General features: G+C 39.0%; 1 long non-coding RNA gene across 1 annotated transcript in view; it reads right to left on the bottom strand.

The window, feature by feature from the left end:
* LOC141279328 (uncharacterized) overlaps positions 1-12,827 on the bottom strand; it is a 44,358-nt gene that overhangs the window by 16,579 nt on the left and 14,952 nt on the right. The gene's annotated exons all lie outside the window — the stretch shown is intronic.

Here is a 12,827-nt window from a genome sequence, read left to right as displayed (position 1 = left end):
TTATTCATTTCAGCCCAAAACAAGCCTGTGCAGTCAGCAAGGCTAGTATCCTTGTTCCTGGGAATCAAGCTGTTAAGAACTTACTAGAATCATGGTGAGCAACAGTCAGAAACGCCAGCCTCTGATTCCCAGCTCTGGCTCTTACCACTTCCCAGCATTATGTCTTGTCAGCAAGCAGGTGGTGAGCAGTGCTCTATCCACAGAAGCCATGTTTCATGGCAAAACATCAGAGGGTACAATGACCCACATGAGGAAAATAACCCGTTACCATACCTTTAATTAGAAATTTAGTAATTTCTAGCCTGGACACAAAGAAAATAGAATACTTTTCAGTGTTATCTTTAGAAGACGGGAAGAAAAAGTACGTTTAGGTAAAGGACAGTTCATAAACAAATTCTAAAACCTTTATATCCCTAATGCAAATGCAAACAATGCAAAAATTTAAAGGTACATATCTTTAAAATACACTACGTCTGCATGCTGGATCGAAGACTCTAGACTACAATGATTTTAAAACAACAAAGTCAAGAGAGCATGAACCTGGAATATGTCCAGGACTCACAGTGCATTTGCCCCTCCAGATTATTCTGTCAAGTCCACAAGCAAACTTCTTTTAAATCACTAGGTTCGGCATTCCTCTTCATACCCACTTTCTTAAAACAGTGGTTTTCAATAGTTTTTGCTTAACAGCAGGATTCAATGTTTGAAAGGAATCATATGCTGAAGCCCAACATACATACAGTCAAGATAAAAAGCAAGCAGCTCTGGTTGAATGTTGAAAGGAGAGGAGTGAGGCCTACCTTGTGCTCCTCCCTTCCCCTCCCCTCCCCCCTCCCCTTCCCCTCCCAGCCCCGCCCCTCTCCCTTCCCTCCCCTCCCCTCCCTCCTCTTCCCCCTCCCCTCCCCTCCCCTCCCTCCTCTTCCCCCTCCCCTCCCCTCCCCTCCCCTCCCTCCTCTTCCCCTCCCCTCCCCTCCCTCCTCTTCCCCTCCCCTCCCCTCCCTCCTCTTCCCCTCCCCTCCCCTTCCCCTTCCCCCTCCCCTCCCCTCCCCTCCCCCTCCCCCTCCCAGCCCCTCCCCTCCCCTCCCCGGACCCAGGGAGTTGACAGAGCAGTTGCCCATATGTTGCTGTGGGAGGGGTCGAAGGAGAGGCAGCTGTGCTGTTACTACCTCAGGACAGAATAGTTTCCTACAGAAACCATGCCATGAAGAGGGTTATAACCCCCTTCATATTACAAAAGTCAGCTTAGCCCATGATTGATCTAAAACACAACGAAAGGAGTAGAAGCAGAGCCGCAGGAGAAAGACCAATCAGGTCACCTAACGCTGGGAGTCAACTCAAAGAGGAGGTGGGACTTGAGTTAACTTTTGCCTTGTAATGGCCTAAATATATACTTTTACTTCTTAATTATCCAGGAGCAAACTGGTTTGAGAATCAACCAAATTTGAAGGAGGGAAGGCTGCTGGAAAAACACAGATAACCCCCAAATGTCAGTTAAAACAAAATGATGGACAGCTCTGGATTATCTGTCAACAGCGCTGCTCTGGCTAAGTGGGACGCAGTCTCCCCAGGACCATGATCCTGAGACAGTGCCCTCCCCTCTGGGAGAGCAATCAGCTCAGCAGCTTGGGCTGCCTAAATAGAGGCCTGCCCTGCGGTGAGTTTGTCTAGATCCCTGCCATGCCTCAACCATGGTTAACCTGACCCAAGCAATCCGTAATCGTGGTTTTAACAGTGCTGTGCAGTTATCCCCTCCCCATCCCGTTATCTCACTTAATGTACATTTCCTCTTTATACATGCACCTCCAGTCTCTCCAACTGGCCTGAAAGCGCCTAGAAAAGAGGAGTATTAGGCTTCTTTGCCTCCCCTGTGCACCTAGCACAGGGAGGTATTGGATAAGTAGCAGTCAGTGGGTGGATTGAATCCAAACATGGGGAATGCCTTTAGCAAAGGCAAAAAGTAGAGGAAGTTTGAGGCAGTTTAGATACAAGACAAACTATTAGCCATATCAAATTGTCAGCTGCAGAAAGGAGCACAGAACTGTGAATTTGTCTGAATGGTGATGGGCGTGGGGGGAGATTTTCACTTCATACTTGACCTAACGTAGGACCATCTGAGCATCTACACACTCCTTTTATATGTGTTAACTAACGTCTAATAGGAATCTAATATAGAACAGCAGCCATGGTGCTTAATAGTTAGAGCAAATGAAACCATTAGAATCCCAGGATTGTGAGAGGGATTTGGGCCCAAGGACTTATACCCAACTAGCAACTGAAACTCTGTCCTACCCTCCCAATCCCACAGCCTAGAGCATCACCAAGAGCTCAACCCTAAGGGATAAAGCATTCCAAACTGATGAAAGGCTCTTTCCTGCTACAGAGAGGATGCACTCACTGTGCCAGGGATGACAATGAATGGGCAATGGGCCTATGAGTCCTGGCTGAGGGAAGAGCCTGGGGAAAAATTTTCATGACCGCCAGGGACTCCCAAGGCAGGCATGAGGCAAAAACATTGGCACAAGTCACAGAAGCCAACTGGGCAGTGTTCAGAGGCTACCTGCCACACAGCACCATCCTCCAACACGGGTCAAGAGGGGTCACAGTAGCTCATGAAGCTCAATAACAAACAAACAACCAAATCAAACAATGGGCAGAAGACCTAAATAGACATTTCTCCAAAGAAGACATAAAGATGGCCAACAGGCACATGAAAAGATGCTCAGTGTTGCTAATTATTAGAGAAATGCAAATCAAAACCTCAATGAGGTATCACCTCACACCGGTCAGAATGGCCACCGTTAAAAAGTCTACAAATAATAAATGCCGGAGAAGGTGTGGCAAAAAGCGAATCCTCCTACACTGTTGGTGGGAATGTAAAGTGGTGTAAAGCCACTATGGAGAACAGTATGGAGGTTCCTTAAAAAACTAAAGATAGAGTTCCCATATGATCCAGCAATCCCACTACTGGGCATATATCCAGAAAAGACAAAAACTCTAATTCAAAAAGATACATGCACCCCAATGTTCATAGCAGCACTATGTACAATAGCCAAGACCTGGAAGCAACCTAAATGCTCATCGACAGATGAATGGATAAAGAAGATGTGTTAGATATATACAATAGAATATTACTCAGCCATAAAGAAGAATGAAACAATGCCATTTGCAGCAACATGGATGGATCAAGAGATTATCATACTAAGTGAAGTAAGTCAGAGGAAGACAAATATATGATATCACTTTTATGTGGAATCTAAAAAAAATGATAAAAATGAACTTATTTACAAAACAGAAAGACTCACAGACATGGAAAACAAACTTATGGTTACCACAGGGGAAGGCAGGGGAGGGAAAAATTAGGAGTTTGGGATTAACGGATACACACCACTATATATAAAATAGATAACCAACAAGGACCTACTGTATAGCACAGGGAACTATACTCAAAATCTTGTAATAACCTATAATAGAAAAGAATCTGAAAAACACATATATATGTTTATATATGTGTGTGTGTGTATATATACAAAACTGAATCACTATGCTATACACCTGAAACATGGTAAATCAACTATACTTCATTAAAAAAAATTTTTGACACCTCAAAGAAGAGTGGTCACAGTCTTGTGACAAGGAGAAACATGAGTCAGAGTCAGCCAGGTAATTATTGTTATTGTGACCAGCAATTTCATTGCACAGCAGAACTGCCAGGTAACCTAGAACAGCAAGGCTTCAAACAGCAAAGGCTTCAGGAGGGCCAAGCATAGCACAAAGGAGATGCTCAGAGCCACCTAGCCAGACCCATGACCAGGCTAGAAATTCTTAGGTCTTAAAGGTTCCCGACACATTTGGACAGGTCAGATCTGTTGGAGGCCAGGTATTCTCCATGCCTTGACCTCAGGACCATAACAAAGCTTCCGTTTCCTTTTCTGTAGAACAGGCACAATGTCAGAGAGTTGTGAGATTAAAGAAGGCAATACACATAAAACGGTTAGCATAGAGTCCGGAACAGTGAGTACTCAGTAAATGCTAGTTGTGAGCACGTGCCATCCTTGCCCTCTTGAGGCATTAGGTCTGAGCTCAGAAGAGAAAATACATCTTCAAAGAATAAGACTATCATTTATGGAGGACCATGTGCCAGCCACTATAATATATACTCATTTAATCATTAACAGTTCTATTAATAATTTACAAACCATAAAATTCAGCCATTTCAAGGGTATAATGCAATGATCTTTACTAAATTTACAAAGTTTTGCAACCATTGCCACAACCCAATTTTACATTTCCATCATTCCCCAAAGATCCCTAGTGCCCATTTGCCGTCACCCCCCCTTCCCATGCCCGACCCCAGGAAGCTGCTAAACTACTTTGTCTTTATGATTTACCTGGACGTTTCGTATAAATGGATTCATATACAGTGTGGGTTTTTGCATCTGGCTCCTTTCATTTGGTATGTTTTTGTGGTCCATACTGTAGCATGTATTGATATTTTGTTGTTTTTATTGTTGTTGCTGAATAGTGTTCTGTTGTATCAATAAACCACATTTTCTTTATCCATTGCACTAGTTCATTGACATCGGAGTTGTTTCCACTGAGGCTGTTATGAATAAAGCTATGATGAACATTTACATACAAGTCTGTGTGTGGACATCTTTTTGTTTCTATTTAGTACATTCCTATGAGTAGAATTTGAGTCACATGGTAAATTTATGTTTAACTTTTAAAAGAAACTGTCCAACTATTTTCCTAAGTAGCTACACCATTTTACATTCCTACCAGCAAGGCCTAAGAGTTCCGATTTCTCCATATCCTCTCCCATACCCGGTACTATCTTTTTGGTGAGTCATTTCAGTGTGTGTGAGTGGTATTTCATGCTAGTTTTAACTTGAATTTCCCTAATGACTAATCAGGTGAGCATCTTTTGTGTGCTTATTGAGTATTCATATTTTTTTTGGTGAAATGTCTGTTCAAATCTTTTGCCCATTTTGTAATTATTTCTTCTTTTATTGAGCTATAAGAATTCTTTATATATTTTGGCTATAAATGCTTTATCAGATATATGATTTGCATATATTCTCTCCCAGTCTGTGGCTTCTCTTTTCATTTTCTTCATGGTGTCTTTTGAAGCACATAAAGTTTTGAATTTTGATGTAGTACAATTCATCAATTTTCTCTTTTACGGACTGTGATTTTGGCATCAGAGCTAAGAAATATTTGCTTGACTCAATGTCACAAATATTTTCTGCTACATTTTCTTCTAAAAGTTTTACAGCTGCAGGTTTTACATCAGGTTTATGATCCACTCTTAGTTAACATTTTTGTATAGTGTAAGGGTCTAGATTCATCCTTTTACATGCAGATGGATACCCCATTGTCCTAGACCATTTTTTGAAGACTATTCTTTACCCCCATTGAATTATCTTGGTACTTTTTGTTGAAAAATTAACTGACCATAAATATAAGGCTTTATTCCTAGACTCAGTTATTTTCCATTGATCTATATGTTTATCCTTATGCCACTACCACAGTCTTTTTTTTTGAAAACTTGAATTTTATTTTTTTATACAGGAGGTTCTTAATAGTTATCTATTTTATACATATTACTGTATATATGTCAATCTCAATATCCCAATTCATCACAATACCACCACCCTCCTGCTGCCACTTTCCCCCTTGGTATCCATTCGTTTCTTCTCTACATCTGCATCTCTATTTCTTCCCTGCAAACCGGTTCATCTGTACCATTTTTCTAGGTTCCACATACATGCATTAATATACGATATTTGTTTTTCTCTTTCTGACTTACTTCACTCTGTATGACAATCTCTAGATCCATTAATGCCTCTACAAATGACCCAATTTCATTCGTTTTTATGTCTGAGTAATATTCCATTGTATATATGTAGCACATCTTCTTTATCCATTCATCTGTCGATGGGCATTTAGGTTGCTTCCATGACCTGGCTATTGTAAATAGTGCTGCAATGAACATTGGGGTACATGCGTCTTTTTGAATTATGGTTTTCTCTGGGTATACCCAGTAGTGAGATTGTTGGATCATATGGTAGTTCTATTTTTAGTTTTTTAAGGAGCCTCCATACTATTCTCCATAGTGGCTGCATCAATTTACATTCCCACCAACAGTGCAAGAGTGTTCCCTTTTCTCCACACCCTCTCCAGCGTTTGTTGTTTGTAGATATTCTGATGATGCTCATTCTAACTGGTGTGAGGTGATACCTCACTGTAGTTTTGATTTGCATTTCTCTAATAATTAGTGATGTTGAGCAGCTTTTCATGTGCTTCTTGGCCATTTGTATGTCTTCTTTGGAGAAATGTCTATTGAGGTCTTCTGCCCATTTTTGGATTGGGTTGTTTTTTCTTTAATATCGAGCTGCATGAGCTGTTTATATATTTTGGAGATTACTCCTTTGTCCATTGATTCATTTGCAAATATTTTCTCCCATTCTGAGGGTTGTCTTTTCGTCTTATTTGTAGTTTCCTTTGCTTTGCAAAAGCTTTTAAGTTTCATTAGGTCCCATTTGTGTATTTTTGTTTTTATTTCCATACTCTAGGAGGTGGGTCAAAAAAGATCTTGCTGTGATTTATGTCAAAGAGTGTCCTTCCTATGTTTTCCTCTAAGAGTTTTATAGTGTTCAGTCTTACATTTAGGTCTGTAATCCATTTAGAGTTTATTTTTGTGTACGGTGTTAGGGAGTGTTCTAATTTCATTCTTTTATATGTAGCTGTCCAGTTTTCCCAGCACCACTTATTGAAGAGACTGTCTTTTCTCCATTGTATATCCTTGCCTCCTTTGTCATAGATTAGTTGACCATAGGTGCGTGGGTTTATCTCTGGGCTTTCTATCCTGTTCCATTGAACTATATTTCTGCTTTTGTGCCAGTATCATACTGTCTTGGTTACTGTAGCTTTATAGTATAGTCTGAAGTCAGGGAGCCTGATTCCTCCAGCTCCGTTTTTTCCCCTCAAGACTGCTTGAGGCTATTCGGGGTCTTTTGTGTCTCCATACAAATTTTAAGATTTTTTGTTCTAGTTCTGTAAAAAATGCCATTGGTAATTTGATAGGGATTGCATTGAATCTGTAGATTGCTTTGGGTAGTAGAGTCATTTTCACAATATTGATTCTTCCAAACCAAAAATATGGTATATCTCTCCATTTGTTTGTATTGTCTTTAATTTCTTTCATCAGTGTTTTATAGTTTTCTGCATACAGGTCTTTGGCTCCCTAGGTAGGTTTATTCCTAGGTATTTTATTCTTTTTGTTGCAGTGGTAAATGGGAGTGTTTCCTTAATTCCTCTTTCAGATTTTTCATCATTCGTATATAGGAATGCCAGAGATTTCTGTGCATTAATTTTGTATCCTGCAACTTTACCAAATTCATTGATTAGCTCTAGTAGTTTTCTGGTAGCATCTTTAGGATTCTCTATGTATAGTATCATGTCATCTGCAAACAGTGACAGTTTTGCTTCTTCTTTTCCAATTTGTATTCCTTTTAATTCTTTTTCTTCTCTGACTGCTGTGGCTAGGACTTTCTAAACTACGTTGAATAATAGTGGCGAGAGTGGACATCCTTATCTTGTTCTTGATCTTAGAGAAAATGCTTTCAGTTTTTCACCATTGAGAATGATGTTTGCTGTGGGTTTGTTGTAAATGGCCTTTATTATGTTGAGGTAGGTTTCCTCTATGCCCACTTTCTGGAGAGTTTTTATCATAAATGGGTGTTAAATTTTGTCAAAAGCTTTTTCTGCATCTTTTGAGACGATCATATGGCTTTTATTCTTCAATTTGTTAATATGGTGTATCACATTGATTGATTTGCATATATTGAAGAATCCTTGCATCCCTGGGATAAATCCCACTTGTTCACAGTGTATGAACCTTTTAATGTGTTGTTGGATTGTTTGCTGGTATTTTGTTGAGGATTTTTGCATCTATAGCCATCAGTGATATTGGTCTGTAATTTTCTTTTATTGTAGTATCTTCAGCTGGTTTTGGTATCAGGCCTCATAGAATGGCCTTATAGAATGAGTTTGGGAGTGTTCCTTCCTCTTCAATTTTTTGGAAGAGTTTGAGAAGGATGGGTGTTAGCTCTTCTCTAAATGTTTGATAGAATTCACCTGTGAAGCCATCTGGTCCTGGACTTCTGTTTGCTGTAAGATTTTTAATCACAGTTTCAATTTCATTACTTGTGATTGGTCTGTTCATATTTTCTATTTCTTCCTAGTTCAGGCTTGGAAGGTTATACCTTTCTAAGAATTTGTCCATTTCTTCCAGGTTGTCCATTTTAGTTGCATACAGTTGCTTGTAGTAGTCTCTAGGACGCTTTGTATTTCTGTGGTGTCTGTTGTAACTTCTCCTTTTTCATTTCTAATTTTATTGATTTGAGTCCTCTCCCTCTTTTTCTTGATGAGTCTGGCTAAAGGTTTATCAATTTTTTTTATCTTCTCAAAGAACCAGCTTTTAGCTTTACTGATCTTTCCTATTGTTTTCTTTGTTTCTATTTCATTTATTTCTGCTCTGATCTTTATGATTTCTTTCCTTCTACTAACTTTGGGTTTTGTTTGTTCTTCTTTCTCTAGTTCCTTTAAGTCGAAGATTAGATTGTTTATTGGAGATTTTTCTTGTTTCTTGACGTAGGCTTGTATTGCTATAAACTTCCCTCTTAGAAGTGATTTTACTGCATCCCATAGGTTTTCGATCATCGTATTTTCATTGTAATTTGTCTCTGGGTATTTTCTGATTTCTTCTTTGATTTCTTCAGTGATTTCTTGGTTATTTAGTAACATATTGTTTAGCCTCCATGTGTTTGTGTTTTTTTACGTTTTTTTCCCTGTAATTCATTTCTAATCTCATAGCATTGTGGTCAGGACAGATTCTTGATATGATTTCAATTTTCTTAAATTTATGGAGGCTTGATTTGTGACCCAAGATGTGATCTATCCTGGAGAATGTTCCATGCACACTTGAGAAGAAAGTGTAATCTGCTGTTTTTGGATGGAATGTCCTATAAATATCAATTAAATCTGTCTGGTCTATTGCATCATTTAAAGCTTGTGTTTCCTTATTAATTTTCTGTTTGGTTGATCTATCCATTGGTGTAAGTGAGGTGTAAAACTCCCCCACTATTACTGTGTTATTGTCAATTTCCTCTTTTATAGCTGTTAGCAGTTACCTTATGTATTGAGGTGCTCCTATGTTGGGTGCATATATATTTGTAATTGTTATATCTTCTTCTTGGATTGATCCCTTGATCATTATGTAGTGTCCTTCCTTGTCTCTTGTAACATTCGTTATTTTAAAGTCTTTTATATGATATGAGCATTGATACTCCAGCTTTCTTTTGATCTCCATTCATGGAATATGTTTTTCCATCCCCTCACTTTCAGTCTTTATGTGTCCCTAGGACTGAAGTGGGTCTCTTGTAGACAGCCTATGTACGGGTCTTGTTTATGTATCCATTCAGCGAGCCTGTGTTTTTTGGTTGGAGCATTTAATCCATTCACGTTTAAGGTAATTATCGATATGTATGGTCCTATTACCAGTTTCTTAATTGTTTTGAGTTTGTTTTTGTAGGTCCTTCTCTTCTCTTGTGTTTCCCACTTAGAGAAGTTCCTTTACCATTTGTTGTAGAGCTGGTTTGGTGCTGCTGAATTCTCTTAGCTTTTGCTTGTCTGTAAAGCTTTTGATTTCTCCATCGAATCTGAATGAGATACTTGCCGGGTAGTGTAATCTTTGTTGTAGGTTCTTCCCTTTCATCACTTTAAATATATTATGCCACTCCCTTCTGGCTTGCAGAGTTTCTGCTGAGAAATCAGCTATTAACCTTTTAGGAGTTCCCTTTTATGTTATTTGCCGTTTTTCCCTTGTTGCTTTCAATAATTTTTCTTTGCCTTTAATTTTTGTCAATTTGATTACTATGTGTCTCGGCACGTTTTTCCTTGGGTGTATCCTGTATGGGACTCTCTGCACTTCCTGGACTTGGGTGGCTATTTCCTGTCCCATGTTAGGGAAGTTTTCAACTATAATCTCTTCAAATATTTTCTCGGGTCCTTTCTCTCTCTCTTCTCTTTCTGGGACCCCTATACTGCAAATGTTGTGTTTAATGTTGTCCCAGAAAAATTGCAGAAGGTAGTGGAACAAAAGGATGAATACGTTGCTCAATCAAGTTCTCGGTGAAAATGAAAAATGTGTCTTTTATTTTTACTTAAAAACCGAAGGCACTTTTAGCCAGCCCAAATATAATCAATTTCTGTACATTGGTCTTGTCATCTGTGACTTTGCTGAGCTCATTTATTCTGGGCAGTGGGGGTTGGATGTGATGAATTGGTAGATTGGGATTGACATGTATACACTAATATGTATAAAATAGATAACTAATAAGAACCTGCTATATAAAGAAATGAAATAAAATTCCAATATTCAAAAAAAAAGACTGCGGTAGTGGCATAAGGATAAACATATAGATCAATGGGAAAGAATTAAGAGTCTAGAAATAAAGCTTTATATTTATGGTCAGTTGACTTTTCAACAAAAAGTACCAAGATAATTCAATGGGGTAAAGAATAGTCTTCAACAAATGGTCTGGGACAATTGGGTATCTATCTGCATGTAAAAGGATGAATCTAGATCCTTACACTATACAAAAATATTAACTAAGAATGGATCATAAACCTGATGTAAAACCTGAAACTGTAAAACTTTTAGAAGAAAATGTAGGAGAAAATATTTGTGATGTTGAGTCAAGCAAATATTTCTTAGCTATGATGCCAAAATCACAGTCCGTAAAAGAGAAAATTTTCTACATAAGGATCATGTTGTCTTTAAATAAAGACAGCTTTTACATCTTCCTTTCCATTCTGGGTGCACTGTCTTTTTTTTTTTTCTTTCATACCTGATTGCACTAGCTGGAAACTCCAGTACAATGTCAACTTGAAGTAGTGAAAGCAACCATGTTTTCCTTGTGCCTGATCTTATGGAAAATGTTTCAGTCTTTCACCATTAAGCATGATGTTAGCTGTAGGTTTTTTTGTATATGCTTTTTATCAGGTTAAGGAAGTTCCCATCTATTCCGAATTTGTTGAAAGCTTTTATGATTGGCTGTTAGATTTTGTCAAATGCTTTTTTTGCATCTATTGAGGTGATCATGTGGTTTTTGTTCTTTATTAATATAGTATATTATACAAACTTATTTTTAGGATGAACCAATCTTGCATTCTTGGGACAAATCCTGCTTAATCATAATGTATCATCCTTTCTTACATGCTGTTGGATTTGGTTTACTAACATTTTGTTGAGGATTTTGCGTCTATATTCATAAGCAATAATGGTTTGTAGTTTTCTTGTCATGTCGTATCTGGCTTTGGTATCAGGGCAATTTTTATTTTATCTTTTTAATTTTTTTAAAAAATTACTTATTTATTTATTTATTTTCGGCTGTGTTGGGTCTTCACTGCTGCATGCGGGCTTTCTTTAGTTGCCTCGAGCGGGGGCTACTCTTTGTTGCAGCGCGCGGGCTTCTCATTGTGGTGGCTTCTCTTGTTGTTGATCACGGGCTCTAGGCACACAGGCTTCAGTGGTTGTGGCACATGGGCTCAGTAGCTGTGGCATGCAGGCTCTAGAGCACAGGCTCAGGAGTTGTGGCACACGGGCTTAGTTGCTCTGCCACATGTGGGATCTTCCTGAACCAGGGCTCTAACCCATGTCCCCTGCATTAGCAGGCAGATTCTTAACCACTGCGCCAGCAGGGGAACCCCAATTTTTACATCACAGAACAAACTGGGAAGTTTCCTTTACTCCTCTATTTTCTGGAAGAGTTTGTAAAGGACTAGCATTATTTCTTCAAATATCTGATGGAGTTCACTGGTGAAGCTATCTGGGCCTGGGTTTTTCTTTGTGGGAAAATTTTAGTTATTAATTCAATTTTTCTCCTTGTTATAGATCCATTAAGGTTTTCTATTTCTTTTTGAGTCAATTTCGATGATTGGTGACTTTTACATTAAATGTAATCTTTATAATAATCCCTCAAAATAATAATTAGGCCCATGTTATTTTGAGACTTAAAAGATTGAGTGATTTATCTCAGGGTAAGATATCTGGAAAATGTCCAGTCAGTGGGTCTGCAAAGTCCATGCTGCTTCTACCAGGTCACACTGCCTCTAAACAGACATAGGGCTTTATAAGGTGACCCCCAACCCCCAGAGTCACCACTAAAAACAACCCTTTTGTGTGGATGCCTTAATCTATCCACGTTTGGGGTTTTTTTTAAATCAAAGACTTGTGACTCCCTGCAGTACGAGTTGCTGGCAGCAGGGATGCCACCCACAGCCCAGGGTTCTCCCTTCTTTAAAGCCCCATGGAGAATCACTGCCTTAGGAATCCCACTCAGCAGGATACAGGTAAACCCTCTTGGGAAGGCACCCAATGGCAGAGGCTGCACTTAACAGTTTAAACTGATACACCTTCCTCCCCTGCCTGCCAAGGAGGGGAAAAACAAAATATGCCCAAGGACATAAGTGGTTAGACTGATCCACACTTGTTTTGACAAGGACAGTTGACAACTGATAATCAAGACCGCTTCTAGATTAAGAGAAGCCTGATGTGTGACTCCCTAAATTTTGTTTACTCACACAGAAATGATACGGTTGCTCCCTTAACAGGAAGAACCATCAGCGATAAAATTTATTGGCTCTGTGTGCTTCACATGAAATAAAGAACTAGGTGTCTCACTTATCGGGTCAACATGCCTTTTATCAGGGATGGTGAACCGCCTAGAAGATTATTATATAAGATGAGGCCAAAGGGCCCA

This window comes from Tursiops truncatus, chromosome 8 (assembly GCF_011762595.2).
Source record: "Tursiops truncatus isolate mTurTru1 chromosome 8, mTurTru1.mat.Y, whole genome shotgun sequence".
Lineage (NCBI taxonomy): Eukaryota > Metazoa > Chordata > Mammalia > Artiodactyla > Delphinidae > Tursiops > Tursiops truncatus.
The sequence above is the reverse complement of the archived record's forward strand: the minus strand, read 5'-3'. Positions and strand labels throughout refer to the sequence as shown.